This window comes from Pinus tabuliformis, chromosome 1_1 (genome assembly GCF_031772625.1).
Source record: "Pinus tabuliformis cultivar Carrire ecotype Pingquan chromosome 1_1, CPIR1, whole genome shotgun sequence".
In the NCBI taxonomy this organism is placed as follows: domain Eukaryota; kingdom Viridiplantae; phylum Streptophyta; class Pinopsida; order Pinales; family Pinaceae; genus Pinus; species Pinus tabuliformis.
This window is the reverse complement of record NC_142297.1, coordinates 335614099-335627692: the sequence shown is the minus strand read 5'-3', so window position 1 is coordinate 335627692 and position 13594 is coordinate 335614099. Positions and strand designations below refer to the sequence as shown.

General features: G+C 36.7%; 1 pseudogene; it reads right to left on the bottom strand.

Moving 5' to 3' along the window:
• Positions 1–427: 427 nt before the first annotated feature.
• On the bottom strand, positions 428–2024 carry LOC149212927 (sorbitol dehydrogenase pseudogene; annotated as a pseudogene).
• Between the last annotated feature and the right edge of the window lie 11570 nt (positions 2025–13594).

Genomic DNA, 13594 nt, shown 5'->3' with positions numbered 1-13594 from the left:
CAACCAAAAACAAACAACAGATCGACCCCCAAAATAGGGGCGCTGTTTCACCTGTAGTTACAACAAAAGAGATAAAATCATTTCTTTTTCCTAAAATAGAAGATCGTTCCGCTTGAAATCCTCTGGTGGCTAATAAACTAGAGTGCAGATCTTATTGTATGACTAACTGAGGTCATAAATAAGAACGAATCCTATTCATCTGGTAACAAGTGTCTTTGTTTATTTTTGGCTGAAGTGAAAGGGCCAGGTGTCAAGGATGTGCGCCAAATTCTTCTAGTTAAAAAATCTCCATATTTTTGACCTGGGAACATCTGAAACTGGCTGCCCAACATCTGGAATAGATATCCACATGCAACCAGAATTCCTGTATAGCTTGAATAAAGCTTAGCTGGAAAGTGAGAAGTTTTGGGAAAATTGGTTACAAAGACTAGACTAATAAGGTAACCAAAACCAAACAGACTGACTGGAGAAATACTGGCATAAAACACAGCCACTGATAAAAGCTTCCCGCCATGCCAGATAAGAAATCCTTTAACAAATCCAAGGAATTCATTATGAAATTGGATCGATTCATCAATTTTCTCATAAATTGACTTAGCTTTAGCTTGTGTCTTTTCAAACATATGGCTTTCTTTTTGCAATTCAGTACAGCCCTTTCCACCAGATTCGCATCTCCCACAACAAGGTTTCTCGCAATGATCAGTGCTTGCCTCCCTGGATTTTGTTTCCAAAATGCAATAGAATCCCCAGTTCCCCATGATGTAGATCTCATCCACGTACGGATATATATGCTTCCATCTGAACCAACTACATGAGGACCGACTTCTAAAATCATTTTGTGTTGAACATCCACTTTTCCACTGCTTATAAATTCCAGGCACAGAGGCCAAGTGTTCCTGTAACGAAAAACACCAAAAATATCCACCTCCCCGGCAGAAGCTTGAGTGAGTGGCAGATTCATCTCATTATGGCCCATTCCCATAAGGCATATCCTACCGCTAGCAGATGTAGCCTTTAGAGCCGTTGACATTGTTTTGGCAAAACCAGCACAATCAAAAGTTACATTTATATTTCGAACCATGACATTTTTATGCGAGTCACTTCTTCATCAATATCCTGAGAGTCTTTGGAGACTAAGATACATTCATCAGACCCAACTTTTTAAGCCATTGATAGACGCTCCTCATCTACATCAGCAATAATAATCTGCGGAGCTCCAAATTCACGTGCACACAGCACGGTGACAAGGCCAATAGGACCTGCCCCCATGATCAACACATTTATCTCAGGACCTACCGAAGCTCGGCGACAAGCATGAACCCCAACACTGAGTGGCTCACACATGGCACCTTCCTCTAGAGTTTAGATTATCTGGTAACTTGAAACATAAACATGCAGGATGAAGAATCTGATTGGCCAGGGAACCATGCACCGGGGGTGTTGCAAAGAGCCTCATCTCGGAACACAAATTGTAGAAACCCTGCTTACATGGTTCATATTGCCAACATGATATTCCAGGCTCCAAAGCCACACGGTCACCAGGACCCAGATGTTTCACTTCACTGCCAACGTCCTCAATTATTCCAGCACATTCATTACCAATAAACATTGACTCTTTTACAACATACCCTGCCACTACTTCGATCAGACTCAAAATGAGCACTTAATATGTTATCATACGTTTTAAAAGAAGTTGAACCACAGTTGACTGAAGGACATCGACCTTGATGGAGATTCCATTCATCCTGGGCATCGCCTACTTCAAGGTCTGCTTCACCGCTTCTACTTCCTTTATGAAGCTCATTTGAACAAGTATTCAGCATCCTATCAGTAGTTAACACATCGTGTTCTTTCAATACATGATAGTTGTGAGAAATATCTATTTGTGTGCTCTTAGCATGTCCATCAAGACTGCCTTGCAATCCATTGAATTGATGTGCTTCTGCCGGTATTGTTTGAGATTCATCCTGATTCGCATTGTACATTCCAACCTCATATTCGTATGATCCACAGTCTTGGCTCATGTCAAAAGGAGGTTCCAAAAGCCTGGAGCATGTTTAGAACAAAAAATTTGCAAGAAGTGCCTTGTGCTTAGGTGGAAGCCTTGTATATGTCCATCCACAATATGAAACTGCAAGATAGAAAAGCCTGGAGCATGTTTAGAACAAAAAATTTGCAAGAAGTGCCTTGTGCTTAGGTGGAAGCCTTGTATATGTCCATCTAAAATATGAAACTGCAAGATAGATGAAATTCTTGAAAGGTCTCTTAAGATGACAGATACTACGCTGATGTGCATCATTCTCCTCTAAGGTCATATGACAATGTTGTTCATCTAAACTGCCATTTGCTGAAAGCAAGTCTTCTCCATGCCTCTTCCTTGGATAGTTTTTAAAAAAGGATTACCATCTTCAATTTCTGTCACTGACTGGACTTTACTAGCTGAAGCAAGTGACTGCAAGATATTCACCTCTTTGCAGTTAACTGCAGTACCAATCATATGAGAATCTGACTCTTGAGCCATATGGTGTGAAGATTTTTCTTGTAAAATAGATGTGCAGTCTTTATTAATGTCGAGCGGAGAGGAGCTCATGTGATGGTTTATTTCAGTTGCATGAGATTCACCCTTTTAAAAATTGAAAACGTAAAGCTGAATACAACCGACTACCCTTAATGCAGATTCTTGCAAGTAGTAGAAGAGAAGACCCATCAAAATGCCCCTGTATGAATGATCCAATAGTGAAGCAGCTTATGCACATTCCTCCTGCAGCAATCATTATAAGTGGGCGCCTTCCATATTTGTCCATATTACAAACTCTGTTTTCTAATTCCTTTTTTTTTAAATTTGTTGATTTTGAATGAGGGCTTTTCTTTGTCTGCTTGCAAGGATAGGAGTTTGAAGTCGCTGCCATTTGAAGAGCTGGAGAATAAATTACATATTCTAAAACAACACATTTAATGATTTCTTCTTCAAAACAGGGTTTTGAAGAATAATCAATCTCATACTGACATGAGACGGAGTCTAACATGGCATATGATATTTCGTTAGGCGGTCATTACCCTTAGGTTATGATGATTGCACTTTAGTACTATATTTTCTTACTCATACATGCTATATAACCTTCCCTATTATTAAATTAAAGTAGCGCGTACCTTTTAATTTTATGTTGCTAACCTCATTTGTTGTCCTTTAATATCCTACAAGTGCCTTTTTGTCAAATTTCCTTTAATCCAGATAACCAGTTATTCTTGCAGACTTCAAAATTTTTAGGTTGCAGAAATTTGTTTAGCTGTGGAAACTTGTCCAAGCTGCAAAAAGTTGTTGTTTCCGCAACTTAAGAGAGAGAAAGCTTTAGTAGATGAACTTTATTGTTTTTTTTTCATTTGAAAAGAAAATTTGATGTGCCAACAAGTTGGTTTTCACTTTAAATTTCTTGTATAAACATGCCAACAACATGTTGGTTTTCATGTTTATATAAATTTATTATTTTTATTATTGTTATTATTATATGCATATATACACATAATATATATATATATATATATATATATATATATATATATATATATATATATATATATATTTGAAAAACAAACTGAATGGAAATTTCTAAGGTGGAAAAGAAGAGGAATTCTTCTTGACCATCTTTAGTTCTGAATTATCCTGAAATATTTTAACAAATTCCTCTCTTGTTAATGGTTTCTGATAAAGCTTGAGTCGATGTCCATTTACTAATAGAGGAGTTCTTTCTTCGTCAATAGTCCTGATTCTAACTGCACCATTGTCAAAGACATTCTCAACCTCATAAGGTCCAAGCCAATGGGTTTGGAATTTTCCTTGAAAATTTTTGAATTTTAAATCAAAGAGCAATGTCCAATCTATTGGATGAAACTTCCTTTCTTTAATGTACTTATCATGCCATCTTGACCTCTGTTGTTGCACTAAGTTAGTCCTCTGGAAAGCCTCTTGTCTAATTTCATCGAGCTCATTTAATTGTGTCATCCTTTGCTTTTGGGCTTTTGACAAGTCAAGATTTAACTAGATTATTGTCTTATAGGTCTGGATCTGGAATTCTATTGGAAGTAAGACTTGCTTCCCATAAACAAGTTCATAGGGCGTATGTCCTGTAGTATTCCTCCATGTAGTCCTATAGGCCAATAAAGCCTCTGGAAGCTTTTCTACCCATTCTTTCCTGTGTAGATGTACATTCTTTGTAAGGATAGCCTCGATCACCTTATTTGTGGACTCGACTTGTCCATTGGCTTGTGGATGGTATGGAGTTGACTTTCGATGTTTTATCTTGTATTGGTCCACAAGCTTTTGCACTAGTCTGGATGTGAATTGTGTCCCTTGATCTGTTAAAATTTCTCTTGGAACACCAAAACGAATAAAAATATCTTCAAAAAGAAATGAAACTACAGTATTTTTAGTAGCAAAAGGAATTTCTTTAGCTTCTACCCATTTAGTGACATAATCAGTACATACCAAAATATACTTCTTTTGCTTTGAAGGTGGCCTGATTGGTCCAACAAAATCTAGTGCCAATTTTTCAAATGGTTTGATAAGTACCTGTGGTTGTAGTGGCATATTATTTGAAAGAGTTGGTTTGCCCATTCTCTAACAATTGTCGCATCTCTTAACATATTCATTAGTGTCCCTAAAAATGGAAGGCCAATAATATCCTAAAAGCAAGATTTTGTAAGAAGTTCTCTTATCAGAAAAATGTCCTCCACATGGCTCATCGTGACAAGCCTTTAGTATCTTTGGTATTTCGTCCTCCCGAACACATCTTCTGATGATGAGGTCTAGTCCTATCTTATATAATTCCTCATTTATCCATGAGTAGGATGTGCTATTGTGGACTATTCTTCTTTTTTCTCTAGGAGATAAATGAAATGGTGTTTTTCCTGTGGCCAAATAGTTAGCAATATCTGCATACCAAGGTGATTTAGTAGATACTGCAAAGAGATATTCATCAGGAAATTTATCTTCTACAGGTCGATCATTGTTTTCATTTTGTATTCTAGATAGAAAATCGGCAATTGTGTTCTGTTTTCCTGGACTATCTGGAATGGTTATGTTGAATTCTTGTAAAAGTAGGAGCCACCTAGTTATTCTTCCATTAGTGATTGGTTTAATCATTAGGTATCTAATGGAAGAAGGGTCTGTGTGGACAAAGGTTTCATAGTCAGTTATATAATGTCAAAATTTATTAATGGCATGAATTACAGCTAAGAACTCCTTTTCGGTTATAGTATAATTTAAGTTTACAGGGGTTAAATTTTTACTAGTATAATAAATGGCATAATGAGTGATGTTTTTTTCTCCTAAAACAGCTCCTAAGGTTGAATATGAAGCATCTGTTGAGATATGGAAATGCAATTTCCAGTTAGGTCCTTTTAAGATGGGTGCTTCAGAAATTCTCTTTTTCAATGTTTCAAAGGCAACTTGACATTCATAATCCAAACTAAATTCACAGTCTTTGGTGAGTACTTTAAAGAGTGGGGATGCAATTTTTGTGAAGTTTTCTATAAATCTTAACATCCATTTGACAACTTGGCACTGATAACTTGGAAATGACTTCCACCTTAGATGAGTCTACCTTAATTCCATCTCCGGAAATATGGTGACCTAGAACAATTCCCTCGTTAAACATCATAAAACATTTTTCATGGCTTAATGAGAGGTTTGTTTCTTGACATATTATTAAGACTTTCTCCAGGTTTTCTAGTGCTTCATTGAAAGAATCCCCATAGACCGTGAAATCATCCATATACACTTCCACACAATCATGGATAAGGTCAGAGAAAATACCAAGGACTGCCCTTTGGAATGTTGTTGGAGCATTACATAACCTAAAGGGAAGTACCCGTAAGCATAAGTTCCCCATAGACAAGTGAATGTGGTTTTATCCTGATCTTCAAGGGTTACCTAAATCTAGTTGTATCCACTGAACCCATCCAAGAAGGAGAAATATTTTTTCCCTACTAAAGTATTTAAAACCTTATCTATGAAAGTTAATGGAAAGTGGTCTTTTAATGTTTCTTTATTCAACTCTCGATAATCGATGCATACTCTCCATTTTCCATTCTTTTTAGAGAAGAATACTAGTGAAACTGACTGGCTGTCAAATATTGGATAGATGAAATTTACATTTAATAATTTCTACACTTCTTCCTTAACAATTTCTTTTAGATTTGGATTCATTCTTCGCTAAGGTTGTCTAACTGGTCTTGCATTTTGTTCAATGTAGATATGATGTATGCAAGTTTTAGGATCAATCCCTCTCATGTCAGTGTATTCCCATGCAAAAGCAGAAGAATGTTTCTGTAAACTTTCTATCAATTGTTTCTTTTGCATGTCTTCCAAATTTTCATTGACATTTAAGGTTTTTCCTGGAAAGATTTCTAGTGAGGATTCCCAAATTTTTCCATGGACAACAATGATACTTGTTTACAAGAGAGATATTCATTTCGACTATGCTCATAATGTGAGGAAGATTCATTATTTTGCAGTAAATTCAAAAGTGTGTCTTCCTCTTTTACTTCTTCAGTGACAAAAATAGGTTGTATATCCTCTCCATCTTCTATCCATTATTCGGTTTCTGTACCTATTGTTGTTCTTGCAGGGGGGTATAATGTAAATTTCTTTGTAGAATTTCCATCTGAGATAAACGTATCACCTGACCTACAACTGATAAAAGCGTTTGTTGTAGCCAACCAAGGCCTTCCTAGAATTAATGGATGTCCTCTTAGATTGTTCTTGGGTGTTAAGACCATGAAATCAATAGGATATTCCCAAGAATCTAAATATACACAAATATTTGCTAACACACCATCTAGTTTAATAACAGATTTGTAAGCTAATTGCAACAAGGTTGGTGTGTATTGAAGGTTAGGAAGCCTAAGTGTGTCCATAACTTGTTTGCTCATTATGTTTATGGCTACTCCTAAGTCAATCAGTGTGTTTGGTATTTCAGTTCCATTGATGTGAATTTTTACAATGGGGCTTCCAGAGTCTAAATATTTTTGAATTGTTGTCTTCCCCATCATAATATCTGCAATTTTTCCGACTAACTGAATTCTTTTTATATCTTTTCTTTTTCTCCCTGACCGTTGTGTACTTAATTCCTTAATTGCTTTTGCAAAAATTGGTACTTATTTTATGGCTTGCAATAAAGGAATCTTAATACAAACATTTCGCAACTCATCCATCATATTGTAATCTGGAAAGATAATTTGTTTTTCTACTCCATAGATTTTCAGCCTTTCTGGGAAAGTTGGTTTGACTGATATTGAAGGTTGTTCTGTGATAGGAGCATCTATTGGGATTTCCTCTGTTTGGTCAGTTTCTTTTTTAGGGAAAGAAGTCTCTCGTTCTTCTGATAGATTCTTATGTTTTTGAAGATCAGATTTTGTTTTCTAAATGACAACAGAAGGTTTTTTTGGTAATACTCTTCCAGACCTTAATTGGACATTGTTTAGGTCTAGAGGGGTTATCACATAAGTTTGAGGATTCTGACCCTCCATGTTGTATACTGGTTGTTGTGGTATCTTATTATTAGGATTTGGAAGTGGTTGAGCGGGCAATTGATTTTATTTTTGTGGAAATGGTAGGGAAAGTTACGGGTTTTGATTCTGTACTGGGAATTGTGGCAATTGATTAGCTTGACGAATTTGATTGGACAGGGTTAAAAATTGTGGTGGAAGGTAGGATGGCGAGTATTTTTTATATTGAGTATAGGCTCCATAAGGATTTTTCCATCCTTGATTCCAAGGTTGTGATTGTGGCAGAGCCCAAGGCTACCAGGCTGAATTCCAATTACTTTGTGAAGACTGGGAAAATTGTTGTGGTCTAAATCATTGTGATTGATTTGGTTGGGGGTTTTGCCATTGTATTTTGGCTATAAAGTAGAGAGGGTCTATTGGTTATGAGATTCCTTCCTCATTGAATACAGCCTTAAGACCTGGTAAGGATGGACATTCCTTTATATCATGATTATCTGCACATATGACACAGGTTTCTATGGCTTTTGAGTCTAAGGGACACTCTCTCAGAGCATGTTTCTTCCGACATTTGGGACAGAAGATGGATAATGCAGCATTTTCAAAATTTTGCTTGTTTTGTATTTTAAGGGTGTCTATTTGTTCACTTAGGCTCCCTAAAATATCTATTTTAAAGGTGTCAAGCAGATTTCCTATTTCTGCCCTACTAACTGTCCTAGCTACAGACTTGTTTATTCTTGATAAGAGAGGGTCCCTAGGACTCTTTCCAACTCTTGCTTTGCCCCTTGAGATATGTACACATAAATCACAAATATCTACAAACGGTAGTTGGGAAATATCTCCTTTTCCAGTTAGGTTAAAGAGATCGATCCACTCATCTTTAACAGCTCTAAGTAAAAGAGCTTTTAAGGTTTCTTCATCCAAATTATATATTTTTTGCTCTTTTAACATCATAAACAAACCTTTTTACCAAGTCTTCAAGATTCTAATCTTCTTTTTGTGTCATTTTCAAGACTTCATCTTTAAAGTTACTAGGCATACAATGATCTCTATACTTGCCTAAGAAAGCCTTTTTCATTTGTGCCCATGTTGTTATGGAATGCACTCCTAGACTCATGAACCATTTTAATGTTGAGTCTTTTAATGTGGCGGGGAGCAATTTCAACTTTTGTGCATCATACAGATAGTCATAGGATCTACATAATACTTCAAATTCGAAGAGAAATGTCTCTGGATCTTCATTTCTTGTACCATGGAAATTAGGAAGAATTGAGGGTGATATATTTTTCATTGTGACGGTTGTATATTCATCAAGAATAGGGAATCCTGAAGGATCTTGATTTCCTCTACCTTTACCCCCTCCTCTACCTCTACCTCTTCCTCTTCCTCTACCTCCAATCCTATCTTCTTCACCATAGGCATTGTGTACTTCTCCTTCTTCTTCAGCCATGATAGATTCTTCAAAGCTAAGATAGTTTTCTTCTAATATTTCCGGTTCCTATATTAATGGTTGTTCAGAATAAGTTTCCAATTCCTCCTCTTCACTACGAATTTCTAATTATTCTCCCACAATTTGTTCACCGGTGGGGAACAGAAATATTACTCATGTGGTTAGGGAAGTAGGATTTTCTTCAATTACAGCTTCAGTAGATGAACTATGTGAAGTTCTGGATTGAATTTCTGATCTTGAGACTTCAAGAAGTCTTTGTCGACCTTTAAATGGAATTTGAGTTTGAGTAGGTGGTGTGGAATCTCGAAATCGTGGTGGAGTGAGTGGATTTGTGAGAATTAAACTTCTTCCTCATCCTACAAATCTACCACTAGATTCTCTATCCCTACGCATGTCATGTTTTAAATTAATGATGGTTTTGTTTTTTTTTACTTCTAATTGTACTTCCCCGGCAATGGCGCCAAAATGTTTGGTCAATTTAATGTCCTTGAATTGGAAATTATAAATTGTCAACCAAAGTGCATAGACTGATGAAGTAAGGGTGCACAATATGTGCTTAAAAGTTATTCATTAGGTCGTTATGTATTTGTTAGGATCTAAACTCAAGATGGGGGCGATGTTTGTCGACTGTATTACTATTGTAATTCTTAGGGATACTGATTAAGTTTCCTAGGAATTTATCTCTATCCAATTAGTTTGTAGATGATGTGAGGGTGATTTTACGTATGTTAAATTGTTGGGATTTTTTATCTTAAATATCTTTGTTGCAGCTCCTAATTTTCTAAGTGAAAAAAAGAAACCTATTCTATCATCTATGAAGGAAAACTGTTGAACTCAATTGTTTTATGAGAGGTCTCCTCGCTTGTTCAATGTATGCTCAAACAAAGTAATCCATGCAACATCTATGAATTGAACACACTTCAATTATGCTGGATAATAAGCAAAGGAAATAATTGTACATACCAGGTATAAATCAAATTAGATAACAGTCTAAGCTAGGTATAAATCAAATTAAAGTTCTTATGCAGATAACAATTCCAGATCATTATACAACATTATCACACAAAACAGAGCAATTGAAGAATTTAAAGGAAATCAAATTGTATTTGATTAAAACCTTCCACTGTTTGTAGGGGACCTCCACATAGTAGTTTAGAGATTCAAATCAATACAACGCTTGCACACAAAAACCGATTTCATTCACACGAAATTCACAAACTGTTGATAAACATATCATTCGGCATGCACCCAAATAACAGTGCGGCCATTAGTTTTATAGCAGGTTTCTTGGCATAAATGTATGAAGATTTTAAGCCTAATATCTCTTAATCTTACCTAAAATTATATCGTTAAACTGTATTTTTTCTATTCCGAAAGCAAAACGATAAGGTTTCAACTGATCTCGGGTTTTGTTCTGCATTAATCCAGTGGTTGACTTAGAGTTTGACTGCGATCTCCTGTGCTTCTTTTGGAAAACAGTTTCGAGTGGATAGGAAGGTATCTATGAGGGAGTCATCTTTTATCCATTCGCACCTTTTTCTGTTGACCTGTAGCTCTAGAACCTCACGAACAATGAAGATAGCTACGGAATCCTAGACTAACTATGGAAACAGACTGATTCGGTAGCCAATTGTAACTTTAATTAAAACAATAGGGTATACAGTTGAATATGAACAAGAAAACATACTAATGCATACCTTCATCAAAACCTGGTAGATATGGCTTTATTTAAGTGGTAAATATATCTGAAAAAGAGGGGATCTTTAGGCAAAAAGGATGTCATAGTAGGACAATCTTCAAACTCTACAGGGAGTGATCACCCATGGGATTCTAGAATATGCGATTATATACGACATGCCGCTACGATACCAGAGGCATACAATCGGAGTGTCTACAAGACTGCATCAGTTATTAGGCCGAGTGATTAGAGTTGTCTCGTGTTATCGCAGGCATCATGAGAGTGAATAGCCTTTCTCGTCATTTTTTTGCATTGTTGTAGGCTTTCATAGCTATGTGTCTTAAAACAATTTATTTTTTGAGATTTTGATGAAAACAATTTGACAGACGTGATATATGTGTGTGTGTGCGTGCTTTATTTTCTACTTATGTGTCCGTGTATCATGATGATATGATCAGTTTTACAAATGTCTATCAAGAACATAACTTGCTAATTCATTTGTTAAAGTATTCAAGTTACGTGGAATGTGTTGATATGTGATAAAATCAAAATTTATTTCTAGTAATCGAACACGTAGATACATACGCAAGATTTGTGGATTTCTTACTGAGTAATGATTATTCAATTATAACACAAGTTGTGAATCTAATTTAACAACTAAATTTCTAATGCTAATAGAAATTGTTTTTGACAATAGTTCAATGATTGCACTGTATTCGGCAATATTATTAGTTGTGCGTCCTAAGAAAATACCTTGTAAATCGACCAACTAGCCATCAGGGGCAAAGAGTACCCAAGCTATGGAAGACAAGTTCCATGTGCTACAACAAGCACCGTTGGAAAAACCAACATAAGGGTTTGATGACATCTGCAGAAAGAGTGGAACACAAGGTAAGCAGAAAAACATATCTGCAAAGCAAACAATCACACCAAAGAAACAAAACGACACACCAATGAATTCAAACACTAATGTACACAAGTAATTACACAGAACTCACACATAATACTTTTTCAAATACAACCTGTTGCGGGGTTGTGACAATGCATTTCCTTTGTAGTCAACTAGCTCATAGGCACCCTTTTGCAAGACATGTTTTACAATATATGGTCAATGCCACATAGGTTCGAAATTTCCAAGTCCCCTTCGGGAGAACAAGAAACCCCAATGTGAATGTTCTCAACAACCCCACGTTTAATGGAAATGTCGAGAGGCATGGTTACAGTAATATTTCCCATATCACCTTCAGATAAGATTTCGTGAACCAAAACAAGTGTTTGAAAAGGATGCGTCGGGTGATGAGAAACAAAAGCTTCAAGTCATGAAGGAATTTCACTTAGGCTTGAAAGAAACGAAGAACGATGATGAATATCGTTACAAGGAGTTTTGTCAAGAGACTTAACCTCAACAATACTCTCGTCAGTGAGGAATGTCTCGTTTAAAGGATTCGGGGAATCCCAAGAACCAAGCCAAGGAGATTTCACATAGGTATCCAGGTTCATATTGAAAACAACATGACTTTCTGCAGCACCTGCTGAAGCTGAGACAATTTCATGATAAGCGTGTTCCAATGGACTTAGCGGCATGGAATCACCAAATGAATCAATCTAATCTGGAGAAGGAATAATCCATGGATCTGTAGAGACAAAAATCATATTGATCGAGGAGACATTCAGAGGTGGGAGAGAAAAAGTTCCCATTAAAGAAGAATCTTTAAAAATACCTACCCCCACACTCTCATATGGAATTTCAGTGTTTCCCACATATGGGATGTTGTCATTCGAGGCTCCGAAAGAGAGAAAAGACAATTGGTCGACGGTGACTATTTTTCCTTCATGAGGAAAGTGACGCGCCTGGAACAAAGATGAAACCACACAAAACATGACATGGGTTCAACTTCACCCGAGAAGAAGGTTGTAATTGAGATTCGTGTCTACAACTTCCACTTCTAGCTCAACAGTTTTCACTTTTAAAGTGATAAGAAAACTTGTGAGAATACCATAAGGACGGGAGCCTCTGCCATCAAAGGCCTCAAGGTGTTCAGGGACTGGTTAAGGGGTGGAGAGCCAATGGCTTTCCAACATGAAACAGACAAGATGCAGGTGGAAGAACCTTCATCAATGACAGTACGATGGATCGTATTTCCAATTATCATAACTTGAATCAGAAAAGCAATCTAATGAGGAAGACGATGAACATGGTTTTCAAGATCGAACGTACTCAAACTAGAATCAGCAAGATCAATGGGTCCTATAGCAGACAACAATGATTTCCGCTGCGTTGGACATGTTTGGAGAACTTCCAAAGCAAACATCATTGAAGGCGCTTGAGCTAGATCTTCGACTATATTGTAATGTTGTAAAACTCTAGCATTTGGATTATAGGATGATTTATGAACCACACCTTTGGGAGGTGCTCGGAAAATGGATTCATTATTAGGTCGCTCAATATGGAGTAGACCAGAACTGGGTGGAGTAGAAGTAGAAGGTATATCAGTGGCTTCTTTCTCCACCGTCTTCTTTTGAGGGGTTTGATAATCTTTCGATCGAGTAGCGACAGAGATAGGCAATGAACCTTGCATCATGAAAACTTGAGAACCAGATGAGGTAGAGGATTGTGGTTGGTCTACCAACTGAGTCTGTTGAGATGGAAATGGCTCTTTCAAAATAGTCGGAGTCCCTTTCAATAAACGACTAAATTCAGCACGTCGAGGACAATCCTTGGTATAATGCTCCTCCTCACAAATGAGGCAAGGATATTTTGGCTTTCATTTGGAGGCATCATCAGCAAATGACTTGGGAGGGTCCTATTTCAGGGTATCATATTTTGCTTTTCCTTTACCCTTTTTCTTACCTTTTGAGGCTTTATCTTTCATGGTAGATTGGAAGGCATGGACCTCGGAGGTTTTACTAGAATTCGACAGATTTTTCAAAGGATGATTAGAACTAGCATCCGAAATAGATTT